This window comes from Tenebrio molitor, chromosome 4 (genome assembly GCF_963966145.1).
Source record: "Tenebrio molitor chromosome 4, icTenMoli1.1, whole genome shotgun sequence".
Classification (NCBI taxonomy): Eukaryota; Metazoa; Arthropoda; class Insecta; order Coleoptera; family Tenebrionidae; genus Tenebrio; species Tenebrio molitor.
In genome coordinates, this window is record NC_091049.1 from 4,845,574 (window position 1) to 4,868,351 (window position 22,778).

The 22,778-nt window shown below is 32.6% G+C and overlaps 3 long non-coding RNA genes across 7 annotated transcripts in view; 1 reads left to right on the forward strand and 2 right to left on the reverse strand.

Moving 5' to 3' along the window:
* Positions 1 to 18,841, reverse strand: part of LOC138129655 (uncharacterized) — a 28,478-nt gene extending 9,637 nt beyond the window's left edge. Inside the window, exons 1-2 of one of the 3 annotated variants that reach the window (XR_011159305.1) lie at positions 18,709 to 18,841; positions 17,998 to 18,658 (exon numbers count right to left, since the gene is read on the reverse strand). This is a non-coding gene — a long non-coding RNA (uncharacterized lncRNA). Of the gene's footprint in view, positions 1 to 17,997; positions 18,659 to 18,708 lie in introns of those variants that run through there. The other 2 variants (XR_011159306.1, XR_011159307.1) reach the window with 2 other exon arrangements.
* LOC138129660 (uncharacterized) lies at positions 1,293 to 17,991 on the reverse strand. The gene is made up of 2 exons (XR_011159316.1): positions 6,612 to 17,991; positions 1,293 to 6,387 (listed from the first exon to the last, which is right to left on the reverse strand). It is a non-coding gene; the product is annotated as an uncharacterized lncRNA (long non-coding RNA).
* Positions 18,842 to 19,035: 194 nt separating the features above from the next.
* Positions 19,036 to 21,930, forward strand: LOC138129656 (uncharacterized). 3 transcript variants are annotated; one of them, XR_011159311.1, is made up of 3 exons: positions 19,036 to 19,177; positions 19,231 to 20,100; positions 20,149 to 21,930. It is a non-coding gene; the product is annotated as an uncharacterized lncRNA (long non-coding RNA). The 3 variants fall into 3 exon arrangements; XR_011159309.1 differs by having other exon boundaries at positions 19,231 to 19,337; positions 19,452 to 21,930; XR_011159308.1 differs by having other exon boundaries at positions 19,231 to 21,930.
* Positions 21,931 to 22,778: the final 848 nt, after the last annotated feature.

The window sequence follows — 22,778 nt, forward strand, 5'->3', positions numbered from 1 at the left end:
TTACCAAGTAAAGATTTATTGGACATGACCTTCATAAATGTGACTTTTGTAATGTAACTAAATTAAAGGTGCTTTTACAAATGCACAGCTCACTTGATGCACATTTATATGAAATCAATTATAAAGACCCTTCACAAGACGAAGTAGTATTTTTTGTATACATGGGTTCTTTTTCAGAAAAAGAAATATTAATCACAAATAACTTGTTAGAATTCGCCTTCGGCTCATGAGTGGACTATGTCCACGAATTTATGGGATTGTATATTAGAAAAAACGTAGTCGAAAAATATTTTTAGATATAATAGAAATAGATTATTATAAACATGAAAAAGTAAATTTATATGAATATATACAAAATGATATTAAAAAATGGGGATTCGCGCACAATTCATTCAAAGCGTTGGATATTATTAACTATTAAAAATTTTAAAGAATCAATAATGATGAATAACAATAAGGCAAAAAAAGTTAGGAAATATTATTTTCATTTGAAGAAGAGTTGGCAGACAGATATGAAAATTACGTTAACGAATATAATCTTTTAAAGCAATATAAAATTAATCCTAATTCATTAAACATATTTGATTTTATAAGTGAAAATAACTATAAAATTTATTTGAGTACGTGGTTTACCAATGTATTTAAATAATTTACCAATAGTTTCCGTTATTCGAAAAGAAAAATATAATAATAACAAATGATCTTTTATGCTTTGTACAATATGGAACTTACGTGATATTAAGAACGATTTAAAGAAAAATTTTAGGAAACTATAAAATAGAATACCAAATAATAAATTATAAGATTAAAAATGAATTATCATATTAAAAAAAAATAATAATAAAAGATAATATAAATGTTTCGCCAAATAATTTAAATATATAGGCTCTGCCATTTCTATTGAAACACCACGTGTTGGATTTTTCCTAACATTTAGCAATGTGTAACAGGTTCGGTTGGTTGTAAAACGGCTTGTAGTGAGAAATTTGAAATTTTGACATTTTCTGGTGTTTTCTAGTTCCTAAAACGTCAAAGCAAATCACTGTCAAAAAAAGTATGATAAATTGATAAATCAATGATCTAACTACACATTTAGCAATTATTTATCTCGTCGACGCATCGTGCATTCTTAATACATATATGTATATAATAATTTAATATAAATGTTCATAGAAATATAAAAATTTTACGCCTGCGAGTCCTATCACTGCAAATGCGAGTGAATGGTTTTTAGCGTGGTTATCTGTCGTGGTTAGTGTTCCTTGCTGGAAGGTGGAACGTAAAGCCCAAGGGAAACTCAAAGAATTTTAATCAATGAACAAGGAAATTACAAAATCAAAGGATTGGCGCCAGTTTTGGAATCTTGAAGGAATTCGCCTCTCAGGTGTGATTGGATAATTCTGTAGACAACAATATCAGATATCTGGAAAAAGAAATTGGTATTATGGGGGTATGTGGGCAATGTGGGATAAGATTGTAAGGATTAAAAAAAAATCACGAGTTTGAGGAACTCAAAACACATAATTGAATGAATTGGGGAAAAGTTTAAGTAAAAAATTTTTGGTTTATTTCAATGTATTAAGTATTTTAATAAACTAGACTTGCTGAAATGTTTTTATTGAATTTTTCTTATAGTGAAACCACAGAGGATGAACGTAACTTACACGTAACCTCACTTTTCTGCTGTTAAAGTTAAATGAGTTATAATAATTAATAACAAATAAAACTGCACTGAAAGTTTAGCTGAAGAGATGAAAATCAAAGTTACAATTAACCAATTTAGAACAATAATTTAAGGTGTCCCCTCAAGGCGCATGTGCCAAGTGGCGTGTGATAAAAAGTGCGGGATTTAATTTTGATGTTATACCCAAGGATTGTAAACTATAAAGGATTGCTCATTCCCTATGTTCCCACGTTAGCGCTTCCCTTCTCACCGCACACACCGCTGTGACGTCAGCTACGGACCTCCGATCTCAGACGTCTTAACGCAGTCCGTTGAAAATCGTTTAAATTAATAAGATTAATTATTAATTTGAGTTGTTATATTCCTTTATCCATATTTTAAAACTGACTTTGTGTTTTTATCGTGTAAGTATGTTAATAAAACCACATTTGATTAAAAAAAAATAATTTAATTATAATTTTATTAGTACCTACGAAGAACATAACATAAACATTATGCCGGGTCGCAGATGCGCCGTGTTTAGTTGCAATAATAGTCGCGTTGTAACCAAACGAAAGGGAGAAACTGTAGTTTACCATGCTTTTCCTAAAGGAAATGATTTAGTTTCTTCAACTATTAAAAAAGAATGGATTCGACGTTGCGCAAGAGCTGATAAATGGAATCCCAACAACAGCCAAGTTTGTTCTGTGCACTTTACCTCCAATGATTACGAAAGGGATTTACAGAATGAACTTTTAGGTAAATAACAATGACATATTAAGAAAATGATTACAATTATTAAGTGTAATTTAGGTTTGCCAATAAGAAAAAAATTGAAGAAAACAGCTGTTCCAACAGTAAATTTACCCCATGCAAAGAAAAAAATGGACGATTCGCAACAAATAGAAAGAAGCGACAGACTTTTAAAGAGGCAGAGGCACAAAGAAGTTGAAACATTTTTAAATGTTAGTTTACCACAATCCTTAAGTTTACCATCCGATAGTAACTCCCAGGTTTCAACTTCACAAGTTTGTGATGAGGTCGGCTCTGAAGAAATAAAGTCCATTATGTCCGACGAAAAGTTGTCTCTTGAGCTTAAATATAATGAGTTACTGGAAAAATATAATGAACTTGAAACGCAACATCAGCTATTAAAGAACACTACTGGAAAGAAAATTAAGTTATTGAATGATCAATTACGCCATTATAGAAGTAAGTGTCAACAATTCTGTAAACAGGAAAAAGAAGAAACAAATGCTATGAAAAAATTCTTTACCAAAAACCAAATGGACTTGTTACTAAAGAGAAGAAAACGTGTTAATTGGACTTCAGAAGAAGCTGCTTCTGCCTTTACTCTGCGGTATTATAGTAAGAAGTCATATCTTTATGTTAAAAGTACATTGCAATTTCCCCTTCCTGGTTTATCTTCTCTAAGACGATGGGCTAGTAAACTGAAGATTACCAATGGTATTTTAACAAATATCTTGAAATTTATGCAATTAGCAGGAGAGTCAATGAATGACTTTGAAAAAACAGTTGTGCTATGTTTTGATGAAGTCAAAGTCAAGAATGTGTTGGAGTATGATGTAGGAAACGACAGAATTTTGGGTCCACATAATTACATGCAATGTGCTATGGCAAGAGGCTTATTTTCAAATTGGAAGCAGCCTATTTATCTTGATTTTGATAAAAAAATGACCCCGGATGTTTTGCTGACTATAATAGAAAAATTATTTGAAATTTCTTTTAATGTAGTGGCAATAGTAAGTGACTGTGGCAGTACAAACGTTGGATTATGGAAAAACTTGGGAATAACTACTAGCAATACATCTTTTAAGCATCCTATTTCCAACAACAACATATTTGTCTTTGCAGATGTTCCACACCTCTTAAAGTTAATAAGAAACTGGTTACTAGATACCGGCTTCCTATTAGAAGATGGAAGTTTGATAAACAAGAACCCATTGGAGGAATTGTTAAAATTAACAGACACGGAAGTCAATGTATGTTACAAACTTTCAAAAAAACATATCGAGTGTAGTGGACCTCAAAGACAAAATGTCCGTTTGGCTGTCGAGTTGCTATCAGAAACTACTGCAAAAGCTATTGGTCATTAGCATTACAAGCCAGGTGTAGACCCTCTTCTTGCTTTGAATGTAGCCAGCTTTATTAGCGACATAAACCTATGGTTTGATATATTTAACAGTTACGCACCTTATAATAAGTTATCAAACAAAAATGCTTTTGGAATTAACTTAGAAAGTCAGATGGCACATTTGGATAAAATCATCAAGTTAATAGAAAATATGAAACCTATTGGGAAAAAAAATATTCAAATATTTCAAAAGGGCATAATTATATCAACCAAATCATTAAAATCCCTTTTTAAATTAATGCAAGAACAATTGAACGCTACCTACTTATGCACACACCGGTTAAATCAAGATTGCTTGGAAAACTTTTTTTTCAAACTAAGAAGTAGAGGAGGTGCAGATGATCATCCTTCGCCGTTAAATGCTCTGTATCGAATTCGTATGATTATTTTGGGTAAAAACCCTGGAATTCTTAGTAGCCATGTGAATACTCAAGAAGTAGAACCTCAGGAATATTTATCGGCAAAAGTGTTTGAGCATGCCGAATTAACAGTGCCATTAAATCCTTCAGATAATTTGGCAGAAATTAGCTTATCCATATCTTCCTCTTCTTCAAATTCTTCTAATGACGGTCGTAACACAGAGACTACAAACGATGCTTTACAGTATATGGCTGGGTATATCGCAAAAAAATTTATCGATAAGTATCCCGATCTAGGCAATTACACCCATCAATTGCTTAGCGAACATCAACATAATTTACCCTCATGGGTAGAACACTTATCATATGGAGGATTAATAAAACCCACAAATTCGTGGCTTTTAAAAGTTAAAAAAATGAACAAGTATTTTCTTAAGTTCCATAGACCTGAACTTAAGAAAAAATACGCAGTTACGAAACAGCTGAGTAATTTTATTCATGCGAAGGAAAATATTTCTTTAGATTTAGTTCAAAGCTTTATTAAACTTAGAACAATCATTAAAATAAATTATGAAAATATTAAACAAGAGGAGAGAAAAATTACGCACAGAAAAAGAAAGATTGGGGCTACTGAAAGGAAGATTGCTAAGAAATTTAAAAAAATTATGTCCTAAGGTCCGTTTTTAATGTAAATTTAATAGATTGTAGGTATTAATTTTATAATTAAATTTATATAATTCAGTTTTTAATTCAATTCATATACCTACATATAAAAAATCCCATAAGCCGCTATGATTTTGTCACTTTGACAGCGGATAAAGTTTGCCTTAACTTTATCCGACACAAACATTACCTTACCTTTAGATCTCTGCCTTTAGTTCCTATGATGCAATCAGAATTGTACATTTAATAACTGTAGCTTTAGTACTAAATAAAACAAAGAAATCTACCTAAAATTAAAATTGTATTGCTAATTTATTAAATTGCATCGTCCAATTATACTTACTCGATGTTTCATTTAGTCAGGATAAATATTAATTTACAAAACACGATATTGCTTGAAAGCAATACGTTTTTGTTGCAAAAAAATGTTTATCCGACAAAATGAACATCTTGTGTAATAATTATTGTAGTCGATAAATCTATTTGTCCTAAATGTTATGATTTATGAAACTGTAATACGTGCAAAAGCCATAATACAATAGTGAGTCTACGGTTGCGAGATTTCAGAGGGCCGCTGCCTACGTCACGCCCGAGCACTTCCGATGGCGTACGATTCATTGAGCAATCCTCTTATGTTTAGAATCCTTGGTTATACCTACCTAAATGTTAACATTGTTAGCAAATATGTTAAATACGTTCTAAGCTGAAGACGCTGACGCTTTTTAGAATGATAGAAAAACACCTTTTTTAACTTACGGAAAAGATTTCTGAAATTTCAACACAAATTTTTCTGACTGACCACATTGGCTGACTTAAATGCAGTTTATCATATAATTTAATAAGAGTTCTCTTCATGTCAGCACCCGTAAGGACTCGTTTTTTTTTTCAATTTTGCTCTATTTTCGCGAAAAAACAATAAATTCTTGATAATTATTGGGTTATAATTGAATGAAAGACGCGTTGAGTCAAATATGACATGACATGACATTCAACAAAAATCAAGATTGGCAATAATAGTCAAAAAATTACTAAACATATTTGCAGCGTTGCCAAACTGTCAATCAACAGGTGGTGTTTCAATAGAAATGGCAAAGCCTATAGCATAGATTTCATTGTGTGTTCATAATTTTAAATCCCTAATAATGAGATTTAATACAAAAAGGGGTCAAGATATTAGAGAATACTATATTACTTTAGAAGAAATATTTTATTCATATTTAATTAGTGATGGAAGTCCGGATTTTTATCAAAATGATAAAAATCAAAAATATGATATTTATCTGCTATGCCAAAAACGTTTTTAGCAGATAATTATCTCATTTATATTTCGCGCTAAAAGTTGTCTATTTTGTTACAAAACATAACCTCAAAAGTCAATGTTAAACCTAAAACGTACATAAAACGTCTCGCATTCGCGTTCGCGCCTTTGGCCATTTTATGCTAATTCGTGTATAAAAGTGTTAAATTATGCCACGACAAAGGTCGTTGATTTGGAACCACTTTCGGAGGCATCAGAGAGGTAGATACATATATGGTGACTGCAATTACTGCAAGAAAAGATTTATTAGTAATGCCAAGAGGATGCAGTTGCATATCAAATCCTGCACCAAAGCGCCCAAAGAATTAAGGGCTGGATTTGAAAATATGCCTAATGTGGTAAATATAGAAATATAATAATAAACTCATTCAGAATGACTTATTATAATTTATAATTTATTGTACCATAGGAAGAAGAGGGATTACTCAACTTAAGTACTGCAACGACACTTACAGTTAGTACTGGTAGTAGGGACACTTTAATTACTCCATCCACATCATATTCAGAAAAGAAATCTCAACGTTTGTTGAATTTTTTTGATTCAATTAACAACGAAGAAAGTTGTATTTCGAAGCGACTTTTTGCCAGAGCTGTTTATGCTGCTGGTTTGCCTTTTTCGGTGACAGAAAATGACCATATGAAAAAGTTTTTCAAGAAAATTCGTCCGTGCTTTCATTTGCCATCTAGGTACGAGTTGTCAGTGCCATATCTACAAAAGGAATATGAAATAATTCAAAAAAAAGTGCTGAAGAAAATTCGAGAGGCAGAATCATTGACCATATTAACAGATGGATGGACCGATGTGAATGGGATAGGCATAATGAATATAATGGTAGCAACTCCAATTCCATTGTTTTATCGTGCTGTTGATAGTGGGACAGAAGCTCACACTGGAGAATATATTTCAGAAATGCTAGGAGAAGTAATTGAAGAAGTTGGTGTTCCGAAAGTTGAAGCAGTGGTCACAGACAATGCATATAACATGAAAAGTGCTTGGGCAAAGTTAAAAAACAAATATCCGAATCTATTAACATATGGATGCATGGCTCATGGATTAAATTTGTTATTAAAAGATTTATTTAAAAAAATTACAACATTATCAAGATGTGCTGCCAAATCAAAAGACGTCATTAAATTTTTTTTAAATAAACAGTTGCCCAGACAAATTTTGAAAGAAGTTCAGTTAAAAGAAAACAACAAGGAAACAGCTCTAGTAGTAAGTGTGGATACTCGATGGGGCTCTACAGTTTTATCACTTTTAAGCCTTTTAAAAAATAAAGATTATTTGCAACAGACTGTTATGGACAAAAGAATTAAGAAGCAAATAGATCAGCAAACAAAGCGATATGTCTTAGATGAAGGAAATTTCTGGTGTATAATAGAAAAAGTTTGTAAGATGACTGAACCTCTGTTAAAAATGATAACACTTTTAGAAACAGATACACCATCAATGTCAAAAATCTTTCCTCTGCTTAAAAGCATTGAAACGAAGTTTTTGACCGAAAATGGAGATGAAAATGTTTTAACATTTTTAAATAAAGCTGACCAAAAAAAGACTATCGGTATATTCAATGAAAGAAAAAGTTTCTTTTACCATGAAGTACAATTAGCTGCATATTTACTAGACCCAAAGGAAAAAGGATTGAATTTAAATGAAGATGAAAATGAAACCGCGTTAAATTTTATAGTAGATTTTGCAGTTAATCATAAGTATAAAGTGGATAAAGTTTTACAAGAAATCACTGAATATAAAAGTAAGTCTGGAAGTTGGGGAAATATCAATATTTGGAATGCTGCAGAAGTTAGTGAACCTCTAACATGGTGGAGAGCATTTTTTGATACTAAAGAGTTGACAAAAGTTGCAACACGTATATTGAGTCTTCCTTCCACTTCAGCTAGTTGCGAGAGAAATTTCAAAACCTTCGCCAATATAAAAACAAAAAAAAAAGAACCGGTTAACAATTGAACGAACAAATAAACTTGTGTTTGTGAAGCACAATCTGAAGTTACATTCGAATGAGTATGAAGAGATAGAGTTGGAAGCTGAAGCCAGTGAAATTAGTGAAGAAGGTTCAATCAAAGCTAGTGAAATTAGTGGTGAAGATTCCAGTGTTGGAGATGAAGATATTTATGGTGAAGTGGAACTGTCTGAAGATGATAATTCTGACGCTATTGAAGTTGATGAAGATGTAGTTGTTGGAGATGTTGATTTTACTGAAGTAGGGGAAACTGAACAGAGCGAAGGACGAGCTGAAGGGCTTTCTGGAGAGAAAAAGATTGCAATGAATGATACTGAAGTTTTTGAATACTTAATTTACGATAACACTATTGAGAATTTTGAAGACTGAGAAATGTGTTTAATTACTTTAATCTAAAGAATTTATTTTGATTTTTACTTTTTTTTAGAATCTTTATTTTTTGTTATGTTGAATATGAGTTTACTTTTTGTTCCCAAGTGTTTTTTTATTTTGTTGTTTGTTTACAGAATATAAAATATAATTATTATAAAAGTGTGTTAAATTTCAGGTATTGAACACTATTTCTTGTTATGAAGTTTAAACAATTTAAAACATGCATGTTTTTGGTATGAAAATGTTCCTAAAGGAAATAGTCCAGTCAATAGGGAGTTTTACCTTGCAAAAGGTACAGAAAAATTTATACTTGGCAGGTATCTTCTATCAGGCATATTATTAATATTGTTGAGTTTGCGACCTTGGGGGGTTGCCGCTCGCCCCGCCATACTGGAGAATAGGGGTGGAAAATCACATTTCTGCGATTATTTCATTATCCGTGCGTTATACGTCTATCTAAGTTATTATAAAAAATGTAGAACGTACAATTCTCTACATTTTTTGTTCTTTATGTTTTTCTGTCAGATCAATAGTTTCGTAGTTACAGCGTGTAGAAATCGAGAATTTCTACTATTTTTGTACTTTTTATTTTTTTCCACACCACCACAGAGGTAGAGCAATAGGGTCCGTTTTTTTTTTACGTAGTGTCCCCAGTGGGCATAGTCCACGAGGCAGTAGAAGTTTACTGTTTTACTCTTTTTGATCTCTTTGTAACGTAGACGGATCCTAATGATCTGGATCGATCGGTATAGATGAGCTGAATTCATCAGAGTTTATGAATTTGGGAATTCCTCTTGAGAATTTTCCTCTTGTTCCTCAGGGTCATCATCATCATCATCAAGATCATCTGGCGTCAGACTTGTCCGTCAGACTTGTATAGACAGAACCTGGATTCACCGAAGGCCAAAACTCTGCGCCAATCTTGTTCGACCCAATTGACATGTTCTAATGCAAAGTTTAAACGGGCCCTCCGAAGAGCTGCAGTTAACTTGGATCCAGTGGCTGGTCTTCTCGGACTCGGATGTATCTGATCCTCCTTTAGTCATTTTCTAACAGTATTTTCACCCAGGCGGAGTGCATATTGTCTAACATGCGATCTTGAAGTCGGAGAGCAGTGAGAAACCCTTCTCTAATGCTTATTAACCTTAAGTATTGGTCCTGGTGAGGTGTTGTGATCCGTTTTCGGCCTTGTCCCCGCCTCCTTGTGTGCCGTCCAGTCTCCCTATGTCTTCTTAGAACTTTAGATACGGTAGATTGGTTCATACCAAAGTGATATGCTATAGTCCTCCGACTCTCTTAATTCTGAGCTAACAAAATCACTCGCACGGACTTTTTAAATGCGAAGTTGTTCCTAACATCACCCATGTTAAAAGTAAATGAAGACTGATGTCAATAGGCGAAACAAATGACCGATGGTGGCGCTGCAATCGTGACAAATATGGCCGTCGTAAGAAGTACATTACGTTATTTCGTTTCTGTTTTTGTTATTGTGTACGATGGTGTACCTTAGTTTTGAGGATGTTTTTTCTTATTTGGAGGCAGTATCCTCATCTCAGTGTGTTGGGAAAGGGCCGAGAGTCTTAAAAAGTGTCACCAGAGTGGTTTTATTTGCTCTGTGCCTGAAAACTTAAGCATCCATGCTTTATGTCTATCAACTTTTTCTTTTAATCCAAATCTGTTAAAATGTAGGTACCAATTTAATGAAAAACTACGGAAGATTAAACATTCATATTGAATGAACTTTTGAGGTTATAGATTTACTTGTTAGTTATTAGCCGTTGACGATTGTTTTAAATACGCAGCAGGCCAAGATATTTTTTTGTTAGATTGCAGTCAGGTCCTGTCATATACTACGTGACAAAGAAAGGTAAACACCCAGTACTTATAGTTTTATTTCAATAAGCTTTTGCGGGCAAATGTGTTTTGGGTCAGATAAGAATAAATAACTATTTTGAACCAAATAAAGGCACAAAAGGACCAGAAAATCATAGTTTGGATTGAATATTTTCCATATAAGTACAGTTTTAAAGTAATTTCAAATGACTAATGCCATAAAAGTGCTGTTGCAAAGGCAAAGTGGTTTTTTGCAACTTGAATTAACTTTAGTAAATAGTAAACAGACATGTAACAACCACGAGGTATACTTCACAAAGTAATTCAACCAGGTTCCGCCAGAGGTCACTTTAGAACATTTCGTTCGCCTATACCATTGCCATCTAGAACACAAAGCCTTAAGGCAGCAATTGTTTTTGATCGTGACGTCACAGTAAAGGCTTCATCGAAAAACGCATTAAACCTCCAGAATTTAATAAAAACAGTAAAAATTTTGGTTAGAACTCTTTTTTTTTAGTAGAACGATGTGTTTAGGCTTTACAATTACTGCCTCGTGGAGTTAAATGCCATTAATGACGCGAAAATTGTCATTGACAAGTGAGGTTAAGTTTGTGTATTTATTGTTTTTTCGTAATTTTTACTTTGTGAATCATTTAAATAACACCAAATCACAACAAATGCTTCATACATCTTAATTATACCGGGTGTAGAATTGGTTTACGAGACATAGGATTTTACATGTAAAAATAAGGAGATCCAATTATTGGCTCCCCTAATAACTTTATGGCAAAATGGTTAAAATGAAAGTTAGAGAGAATTAAAAGTACTGTCTAATTTCACTCTTTGTTTTTTTCTAACATCTTGTGGTACTGAAAGAAAAGCAAGAAAGGAATTAAGACAAAAATACTAAAAAGCAGTACTAGCAATGAAATTTTACTTCTAAAATTATTTGTCGGGTGGTTTTACTATTATTTAATTTTCTTTTGATCTGCCCTTCAAATGAACTCGTACAGGACTACAGGACGAATGAAAAGGTATCTTCCATTAAATGTTCAAACTTCTCTCAAATTCTTCCAATTGTTTCTATGGCTGAAATTGGTCGTTCTGGGAAACCTGAAGCAAATGTTGCTTGGAAGTTTCGTAAAGAAGATCCTCCATAATACCATTTAAAGAAATAAATAAAATTTCATGCCTAGAAGTACTTTTTAGTATTTTTGTGTTAACTCTTTTCTTGCCTTTGTTTCAGTACCACAAGATGATAGAATAAAACTAAGATTGAAATTTTAACCATTTTTCCATAAAATTGTTAGGGGAGCCAATAATTGAAACTCTTTATTTTTACATGTAAAATCCTATGTCTCGTAAACCAATTCTACACCCGGTATGTGTAGCAAATATAGTTTCAACTAAATTGCCCTTACAACGACTTGTAATCACGAAAATGTTGATAGGGTATAAAAATACTTCCCAGGTTTCAACGTCTCTTGCGACGTTCGATGAACAGTAAATACCCTGGTATCAACTGAAACTATTATATACACTTGCCACCAAGCTTTTGCTTATCTCACAATTTTCCATAAGAATGATTAAAACACCGTATTTGATACTTTCTGAAAATGTAAACAAATGTCAAGTTTTGACGTTTGGCCTTCCTCGTGACGTCACACGCTGTCTGGCTTAAGGCCTGGAGTTCGAGATGGCAATGCCTATACTGATTCAATTTTTCAACTGTTACTAAAAAATTATTTTCGAGTAAATTTAAAAATTGAGCAAAAACCATATTTTTGCTCATTTTTGTACACAGTGGCTGGAAATTTAATTTACTCTTGTAGAATGATCTATGTTTTTCCTCTATTTTCAGTGTGTATAACAATTTTTTGCTTTAAAGTAAAATTTTTCAAAAAAACCGTAAAAATACAAGTGATGCGTTAATTTTGGTGGTCAGTGTAGTTTTATAGCAAAGAATCGGTAATAAACAATATTTTTAGTCCGCATAAATCCAATTGTGGTAAAGAGATGTTTTTACGATAGTAATTTAATCGATGATGACAACGTAAACAGAGAGCTCGTTGATACCCTAAGCAAAACAAATTGTCCTTAAAAAAAAAATCAACTTTTTTTAGTCATGCTCGAGGTCATTTGTATAAAATCACCAACAGAGCTATTTGGCAAATTATTTTTAAATAACGTTATTACAAACTTGTCATTATTAGTTCTGTGATTGAAACTCTAAATTAATTACACTATTTATTATGGCTCCAAAAATTAAAAAAAAAACACACAAGCGGCATCACAGCATGAAAATTTAACCGACAACACTGTTTAGTAATTTTTCTAGTGACAAATATGTCACTTCAAAAAAAGAAGGTAAAATGAATTATGATTTCATTTGATTTGTCTGGTTTGAGTTTACAAAATAATTTAAGAAAAAAATTATTTAATTTGAGAAACACTGGGCTATAAAATTTGCAAATACAAATGATGCACAGTCAATACCAACCTAAACCATTAAATAATTTTTGGGGATTTTTTTGTTTTCACCAACATAATTCAACAGGTGGTGGTTTTTTAAATTTTGGAGCTATTATACATATGTATCTATTAATTTTTTAGAATACAACTAACTGTGAGAGATTTATTTTCTATCCTAGCTACTGTACCGTGCTCTCAGCACATTATTTCCTGTAATTGGGTGCTTCCTGTAGGAAATATATTTATTATTATCAACTATCCCACCTCCACCCGGCGGCACGGCAATTTTGCCGGAGTACATACACTATTACGGATATTACTATCAAGTAATAGTGCAGTGCTTATCAACATAATTACCGGCGTCTCGCCTCCGCATTTTGACTTTGTTGTGTATTATGTTCTGTGTCAATGTTGAGGAACTTCCTTACGATGTGACATGAGTATAATAATATACCTTTTTGAATTTCAACTACCAATGTGTTATCTAAATCCAGAATTTTTAAATTTTTAAAAAGAGATTGCGGTACTATTCCCGTTGCTGAAATTACAAGTGGTAAAATCGAAATTTTTTCTAAACACCAAAGATTTCTCATAGCAACGGAGAGCTCTAAATATTTATTAATTTTTGTGTTATATGTCTGTGTTATATTATGTGAATTTGGAACAGCTATATCTAAAAGATATGCTTGCTTTTGTTGTTTATTTAAAATTATAATGTCTGGTCTGTTATGTTTAATATGAATGTCAGTTAAAACTGTTCTATCAAAATATAACTTGTAACTGTCATTTTCCAAACAACTTTCTGGTGTATAACTATAATATGGTTGTGTATTCTTTAATAAATTGAATTTAACAGCTAAATTCATGTGTATAATTTTAGCGAATATATCGTGACGTTTTTTATATTCGCTTTGAGCCAAAACGGTGCAAGAAGAAATGATGTGTTCAATTGTTTCCCCTTCAGTTCCGCAAATCCTACATTTATCAATTATCGATTGTAAACCGCATATGTGTTTTTTATAATTTCAAAAATTTGTTACACAGTCTAGGACTGGTTTACAAATCTATGAGGGGCATGATGACCAACTCAATAGACCGGGACCAATGGCTTAACGTGACTTCCGAATCACGAGACAGAATATAGCCTTTTTTTTTTATTATTTAAATTTCGCCCTGGGTCGGAATCGAACCCGCGACCCTCGCGTCCCTGAGCCGAAACGGACTCCCTTAGGCTATATTCTGCCTATTATTATTATTATTATTATTATTATACTGTCAAAATACTGTTAACTTTACTGTTAAGTTGAGTTTAATAAATTGGTAATCTGAAATAGTTTTATGAAATAAGCTGAGTATGTTTTGTGTGGCTATGATAATCACATATACCGGGTGATTCAGATTGGTATTCGCGGCCCTATATCTTTTTTATTTTAAGAAAGAAGTATAACAAACCATACATATTTGTAAATCGCTTATGAAACTACAATAGATGATGTTGTCAAATCTTCTCTACGATGACATTTGTCAAAGTTAAGACAGTCAACTATTTTTTTTTAAATAGTACCTTATACATTTCTTAGTCTATTCTTGTAAAGCTTTTTTTTCTACATTTGAATGTGTAAAAAAAGTTGACACTTGCAATAGGAAAAAATCGAGAAAAAAAAAATATGATTTAATTTATTCGAAAGTGTTATTTTCTAAAAAGAGCTAGTTAGCCATGGAGACAATTGAATTTTGACATTAATAGCGTCAATTATTAAAGTACCTACATTTAAATAAATAGTTATGTTATAACCTACATTTAAATAACTAACTATGATATAACATCTGGCTTCAAAACCTAACTTCTTCCTGACTATACCGCTTTGAATGCATACACGATGAAAATATGTAGTTGAATTTTGATAGTGCATGAATGACAGTCATAATGAGTCTTGGGAATCGTATTCGAATTATTCGAATATTTGAATAGCTGACTATGTAAAATTCGAATAAGTGTAAATTATAATATTCGAATAAAGTAAATTCAGGATGTCAAATAATTTTATTTTTTGGCTATGTAATTCTTAAAATAGTGAGATGCAGGGAACCAACAGAACGCGAATTTAGCATAGTAAATTCAGTATGGATTTGGTATTTCGCCCGAGTCTCAGTTTTCTGGCCGAGGCGCACCCGAGGCTTGAAAACAAACAAGGTCAAATCATTTTATTTTTTGGCTACGTGGTTGTCTTGTAAATAGTGACATGCAGGGAACCAACATAATGCGAATTTACAAATGTTTGGCTTACTAGCTCTTTTTAGAAAATAACGCTTTCGAATAAATTAAATCGTATTTTATTATTTTTCTCGATTTTTTTCTGATGTAAGTGTCAACTTTTTTTACACATTCAAATGTAGAAAAAAAAGCTTTACAAGAATAGGCTAAGAAATGTATAGTGTACTATTTAAAAAAAAAAAGTTAACTGTCTTAACTTCGACATATGTCATCCTAGAGAAGATTTGACAACATCATCTATTGTAGTTTCACAAGCGATTTACAAATATATATGGTTTGCTATACTTTTTGCTTAAAACAAAAAAGATATAGGGCCGCGAATACCAAACTGAATCACCCGGTATACCAGTGTAATTTCTTCTTTTTGGAGGAGAAATCTAGTGAGTAATTACTAGATGACAAGTGCGAAGTCGAATAATATAATGTATTCCAACTTTAAAAAAACGATGCTTGGCCATGACAATCTGACAGATTTCATCCTGTATATCTGAATAAAAGTTTGGTTAGGAATTTTGAAAATTTTGAAGTCACAGTGTTGCCATACTTATGTTCCGCTATTTTGCAAAACTGTGTTAAAAGAAATTAATAAAGAACCAAGCATTTTTTATTAAAAATAGCAATTGAAAAAAAAAATCAAAAAGTACACATCTGGTGGAGGCTTTAGTCATTGAATGAGTTTCAAGAACGCTTTCTTTAGTTTAACAAGCAGAAAACGGATAAGTTTTTCTCCAAAATGGAATCACTTTTTTTAAAAGACATCTAAACTTTAACCTCCTTCACTATTTCATCTTCATCATTAGATTCCGAATCATCTTCTACTGTAGCTGTAGCTTCAACTGTAGCTTTGAAATTTTGACGTGTTTTTGTTCACAAAGAACTTTTCTATTATTAACAATTTTGTGTTTAAAAACCCTATTGATTTTAATACTTTATACAGAAGTATAAAGTAGTTCGGTCCCCTGTAAATTCTAATAAATTCTTCGCTGTTTCCAGTAGAGTGTCTAAAGAAAAAAACTCGTTTTTGCTGTTTAGCGCACGAATAATTTCGGTCAGATTTCTTTTAAAAAAATCATTCCACTTTTCTGATTTTCCTCTTTTTGTAGTCTTAGTATCCGCCAGACTCTTTTTTGTAATTATGCAATATATAACAGATCTTCCCACCTATAAATACAGTTTAGGATTTAATCGAATACAAATTCATTGTTCTCACATTAAAGATGTCCATCACTCTATTAAAAATCGCATCGTTAGATCGGGCCTATCTCGTTTAAAATGTGTGTAGCACTTCAACACACTACGTTGTCTCGAAAGACACAACTTTTGACATTATGCACTTGTAGTAAACTCTTCAAATTATTAGTTTGTGTTGTTTAATTTAAAATACATTAGAAAAACGTCAAAATGACATTTATTGATATCTTTTTGTTTTAGAATCATCTTGCAACATAGCATTTCAAATTTAGTGAAAAAAGGTTCACAACCAAAATGAAATGAAATATAACTACTACTTTCCTCAGTACTGCCAATTTAACAAAATTAAAGCATGGCAACCTATCGTTTTTTTAAAGATGGAATAGATTATAAACTATTTTTTTCACGATCGGGAGTAGAAATCAACTTTTCGGATGTCAACATCGTGACAGAAGTAGAGCATTTTCTCCCTAGGGAGCAAATATGCTCCCTAGGGAGTTTTCATTTTTTTGACAGTTGTGACAAAAATCTAATGGGAGTTTTCATTTTTTTTTGACTGTTGTGACAAAAATCTAATTGTGTTGTCAAGGCAACTGCTAATTCCATTAAATTCATCGAAAGATGACAACTCATTTGTCATCATTTTTTTATTCTTAAAATTTGAGATTTTTGTGCTGTTTCTACTCCCTACCGTGAAAAAAATAGTATATATACTTCTGGAGAGAATGCTCATTTTTCCCTCGGTGCTTTGTAGCCCTCGGGCTTCGCCCTCTGGCTACAAACTGCACCTTAGGAAAAATCATGCATTTCTCTCCCTCAATATATAATATACTATTATAAATTGAATATGGGTTATGCCCTTTTTCCGATAAATGAGATTATTCTCTTACTTCTAAGTATAAAAAATAGCTGCAGCCAAGTGTTGTGTGATTTGGACAACTTTTCTGGATTATGAAACTAGCAAACTAACGGAAACAACTTACAGTACGAGTCAGCTTTAAGTTGATATTTCCTGTGAGATATTAAAAAACCTTTATCCAACATTCAATAGTAATATCGTGTTTTACTAGTTAGTTTTAATTGAGTAAACTGGGCTATAACTAGTCTGTTGTTTTAACCCACGTTGCCATTTGCACCGTGGGTTATAACATACATAACCCACGTTGCCATTAGCACCGTGGGTTATTAACGTTCATAACCCATCGGGAGCAGAATTTCATCAATAATGTCATTATCTAAAAATTGTGGAATATTGGATAAAACGTTGTATGGCATACGTGGGTTATTAAGTACTACCCACTCGAGGTAATAACCTACTCGGGCAAGCCCTCGTAGGTTACAAATACCTCTCGTGGGTAATATCTTAAATAACCCACTTATACCATAAATAACTATTACAAAAACATAAATTCAGAAAATTGCCTAACCTATAATTAATTTTAGGTTCAATTCAACACATGTTACAACTTGACAGTAATAGTATACCTAATAAACATAATTATTCTATTAATTACTATTGTTTTGGACGTGAAAGCAACGTTTTTCTTTTACGACATTGGAAAACGATAACAATGTACCACGTGGCTGTTCAGTTATTTCCGTCGTCTGCGTTATTTCATTTACTTTAATTTTCGACAAAACCGTTGAAAATGAACGGAAAGCAGACGAATTATATTTTACTTATAACATTTAATTAATATCAAGACATATTACTTACCCCCTAAAAACAATTTGATTTAACACACCAATAAATTGATAACGACACAAGCCAACGCGTGCGTCAACTGTCAACGCAACTACCACAACTACGCAACGGAAAACGGAACCATAGACAAAATAAAGTATATATAGAACGCAAAGTTGGTGTATTAATTGTGTCCTGGGTTTGCGTCTTGGCTTGTGCGCACCGTCCACAGGCCGGAAGAGGACGCTGAAGTTGTTGCTGCCAAACATTGCCAAATTACCCGGTTTTTAAAAAACAAATAACATTACAAAAATTATAAATGTCAATCAATTTAATTGTCAATTGACTTGAATTGAATGTGAATTTACCATGAAGCGTTACAGCATTAAAAAGTGTTACAGGTCTGTTAGCACTACGTGCCATAGACTTCCAAATTCATTGAAATATGGGAACTGCTTTAAAGAGTAGCTGAAGTGGAAGACAATTTATTATCTGATGGAGTGTGGAGTGAAAGTGTATAATAACCACACGGTTTGTGAATTACATTTTGAAAAATCCGACTGTGGCACCAATTAACACACTTCTAAATAATGCTGTACTTGTCTAGTTTGCTCCTGCCTAATGGTAAACTCCGTCCAGCGAGAGATTGGGAGAGTTTAAATTGTAGGCTTGTAACCCAACACTACAAAATCCACTAGAATACAATACAAAAAAATTTAATAAAATTAATTATTGTGGTGGTACCTTTGAAATAATTTCGCGGGCATTTAATCCTACGCCAATTTATGCTGTCACAGCAAATTGTCAAATTTCAGCTGTTGTCGTTGTCGTTGCCGCTGTCATTTTGAATTTGAATCGTCAACATCGTGTGTGGTTTATTTGCTCTTTCGTCTTCAAGTGAGGTATTTTGTTGTGTTTAAAACTTCTTAATTATCTGGGATAAGTTAGTTTGTTCGTTTGTATTGACTAAGTTCTGTATTGTTAACCCCCTGAGTAGTGTGTGTTTTGTTCGTTGTTTCCTGCTTAACTGTTTTTTTTTTGTGGTGTTTAAACTTTCTTAGTCTTTAAGATTAGTTAGTTTGTTGTTTTAGTTTGTTTCTGTTCAATAAGTTCCCTATTGTTTACCTCCGAGTGCCTTTTTTAAGTGACATTCCTATTTTTAAACATGAATCCCTTTAGTGATATCACGAACAATATCCAGACTGATGCAAAGGTATGAACATAATATTTTAAATTTAATTATATTGCTTTAAAACTGTTTTGTAGGCAACCCGAAGCTATTTAACTGTAGCTGGCAACCCAGCAGCGCAGAGGATGATTGCAAGTGCTTATTCATTTTTCATGAATGAAAAACTTACAACTCATAGTCCACTGTAGGTTGTTTTTCATACCTTATAACACAAAATACATAGTATTACATCATAATTTTAATGACATCATTTTGATTAGGTCAGAATAGTCAAGGGTTAAAAGTATTTTTCTTAAAGATCACTGCGAGATGCTTAGGAGTTAGCAAAAACACGGTGTCAATGTATAAAGATGGTCCAACTGAAACATCATCAAGAAAGTTGACGAGGCAGCGTCCCAGAAGAGCCACAGCAGACTTGCATTGCAATGTTAAGCAAGAAGTTCGTCTTGTTCTCTATGATGTGGTGCAGAGCAGTAAGAAAAGGATTCTGTACTCTAAAGCTAGTTTTTTTCATTGAAATTTGTTTTGTCAGAATGATGTTTTGTAATTTTTTTTTAGATTGTTATGGGTCTTTTGTTCATATGAATAATGGTGTAGTTTAATTGTGTCATTTTCTGTTGTAGAGAAGCCTGTAACTTTAAACAGTCTTGGTGCAGAGTTGGCCAACAAATATATTTACGAACACAAAAGGTCAAGTTTAGCACTACTCTTAAAGAACTTGGGCTTTTCTTATAAAAAAGATGACAATCGAAGAGCTCTAATGGAAAAGCCACATGTAGTTGCGTTGAGAAAATTTTTTCTATCGAAATTTATGAAAAATGCTGAAAGTTCAGAAAGAAAACCATGTGTCTTTTTAGATGAAACATGGGTGTTTGCAAATGGTACCGTGCGAAGGTCATGGCAAGATGAAGATGTGCGTTCAGTTAAGAAAATTTCAGGAGAAGGAGGTAAATGTCAGTTGTGGTTTTATTTTACTGTAAGTACAATAATTTCAGAGAGATACATTGTCTTACATGCCGGAAATAAAGATGGATTTATTGAGGATGCTTTTTTAATTTTTAAAAGCAAGAAAAATTCGCTTGATTACCACAGCGAGATGAATGCCGAAACGTTTGAACAGTGGCTCCAAGATGTTCTCCTGATAAAACTGCAGCAGCCCTCTGTCATTGTTTTAGATAATGCTAGTTACCACAGTCGTTTGGAAGAAAAGAGACCAACGTCAGCCTGGAGGAAAGCTGTTGGTTGCAAAAAAATAACATTTCATATCCTGACATTGCTAAAAAAGACTATCTTCTCGCATTGTGTAAACAACATTTTAAAGGGCCCGTGTATGCCGTAGATCAAATTATTCATGCAGCAGGACATGATGTTATACGTCTGCCTCCATACTACTGCATCTTTAATCCTATAGAGATGGTACGGAGCCAGGCTAAAAGAAAATATGATGAAGTGGTCCTGCAAAACCACAATCCTTTGGAAGCATGGGCCCTTGCTTTAGCAGCCATAACACCACAACAGTGGACTAATTATGTAGAGCACACGGAACGACTGATTTTTAAATACTGGACTAAAGAAAAATTTGTCACGGTCAACGAAATCATCATCAATTTAAATTTGGATTCCGATGATAGCGATGATGATTTCAGTCATTTTGAAGATGAATAATTAAACTTTTTGACGACCGAACATATTAAATTACAGTAGCCGCTCGATTTTGTGAATGCTCAATTGTATGAACACCTCGATTATATGAACAGCCACATATTTAACATTGTAGGTTCGGTAGAGTGAACAGTTGCACTCTTAATTCAGTGAACATTGATAAATTGCCTAATGTTTACCTTAACATTATGCTTCCACTATACAAAACATCATAAATAAGATATGCTGAGCCGGCCTTATATTAATTGACCCATATTTAGCATTTCTATATCACATTTCATTTGGCACATCAGTTAAAAATGAAAATGTTTAGTTTGAACTGACCCTGGCAAACGTGTGTTTTACATTGACTGTTCAGGCAAAAGCGTCACAATATGAAACCGCAGCGCAAGTTTTAACATTATTTTTGAAAAAATTGAAATAATAAATTTGATAAAATACTTCTTTAGAGTGAACGCAATATTTTTAACGATGATATATTAACTTTACGTAAATAAATATTGAAACATCGCGGTAATGAAACATTTAGAGGAAAAAAAAATGTGAAACAAAACTAACATCTTACTTTAATGTCTTGTAAAAGTCATATTTTGTTAGAATTATAATTTAAAAACTACCTTTCAATTTTATGAACAATTTCGTTTCTTTGAACAAACGTGGTTTTTTATTTGTTCACAAAATCGAGGTGCTGTTTACATGTCTCTTGCAGTAGGTATTTGAGTAGACATTTTTTTAATTTTATTTTCAGTCTCCTACCGCTACAGGCTCTTCTGAGGTTTATTCAATAAGTAAAGTTAATATTCTAGAATATATATATATTAATATTAATAAGTCAAATTGAATTCGGACTGGCGCACGGTAGTCAGTCATTCAGACAAACGTCTTCAGGAAGTCTCAGGATTTAATTTAAATTAACCTTGACGATCTCGTTGCCCATTTTTGTTTTATGTTTACAGTATTATGTATTATGTCTTAAGGGTACTCGAGCAGCATTGTCCACAATTTTGTGTAAGTCAGAAATTTAATTTAAAATTAACCAGTTACTGCAGGTGAAAACAAGAACGTATTTGATTTTATTTATTTGATTAATTAAATACAGGCGTCCTTAAACCCAAGGAATTGTTTTATTTCAACTCCTACCCCCCTGAAAAGTTCCCCATATTTTACATCACGAACTGATCTTCCGCTACTTTGAACACAACAATTTCGTAGATATTTCACGACCAGCTAAATTAAGTCGTTTGATTCCACATTGATATAGATTATTTCCCTCTCTCGATGTATAATATGTAGTATATATGTATAATTATTCTAATTTACATTTATACGTATAAACGATCTTGTTGGTTAAGGTTTTACTTTTAAGTATTCTTGACGCAAGTAGTTATCAAGAGTAGGTACACGTCTTCGTGTAAAATACTTCAACTGTAATATTTTTCATTCATTTTGTCTCTTATTCGTTAAGGTACTTCATTAATTACAGCAAAATTTCAGGGCACAAAGTGTTACTCACAGAACACCTAAGATAAGAACTGATTTAGTGATTTCCCTATGTTAAAGCACAGTATAACCAGTAGCGACACTAAATGACAGGTCCATAAGAAAAGCATTGGGTCGTTATGAACACGACTAAATGACGGTTTGGGTAGTAAAGTCCTTGAAAATGGTTTAAAATTTGTGGTGGTAGCCCTGAATCACTATGAATTCTCTGATTAATAAATGTAAATTCCACTAGAACTTTCTGTTTGTTTTCTGACATTTAAGAAAACAACATGTGAACAACATAACCAAGCATTAAAAGTTGTTTCTTTTTCTTTACGGAAAATTTTGTAGTGCCACTGGGATAATGTTTTTGTGTATTGTGTAAAAAATGGAAATTTTTGCATCTCAGGATATAAAAAAGAAAAATGTATAATGCAGGTGCGTAATAGTATATTTCAAACCAAGGTAAGAAAGTGGTTTC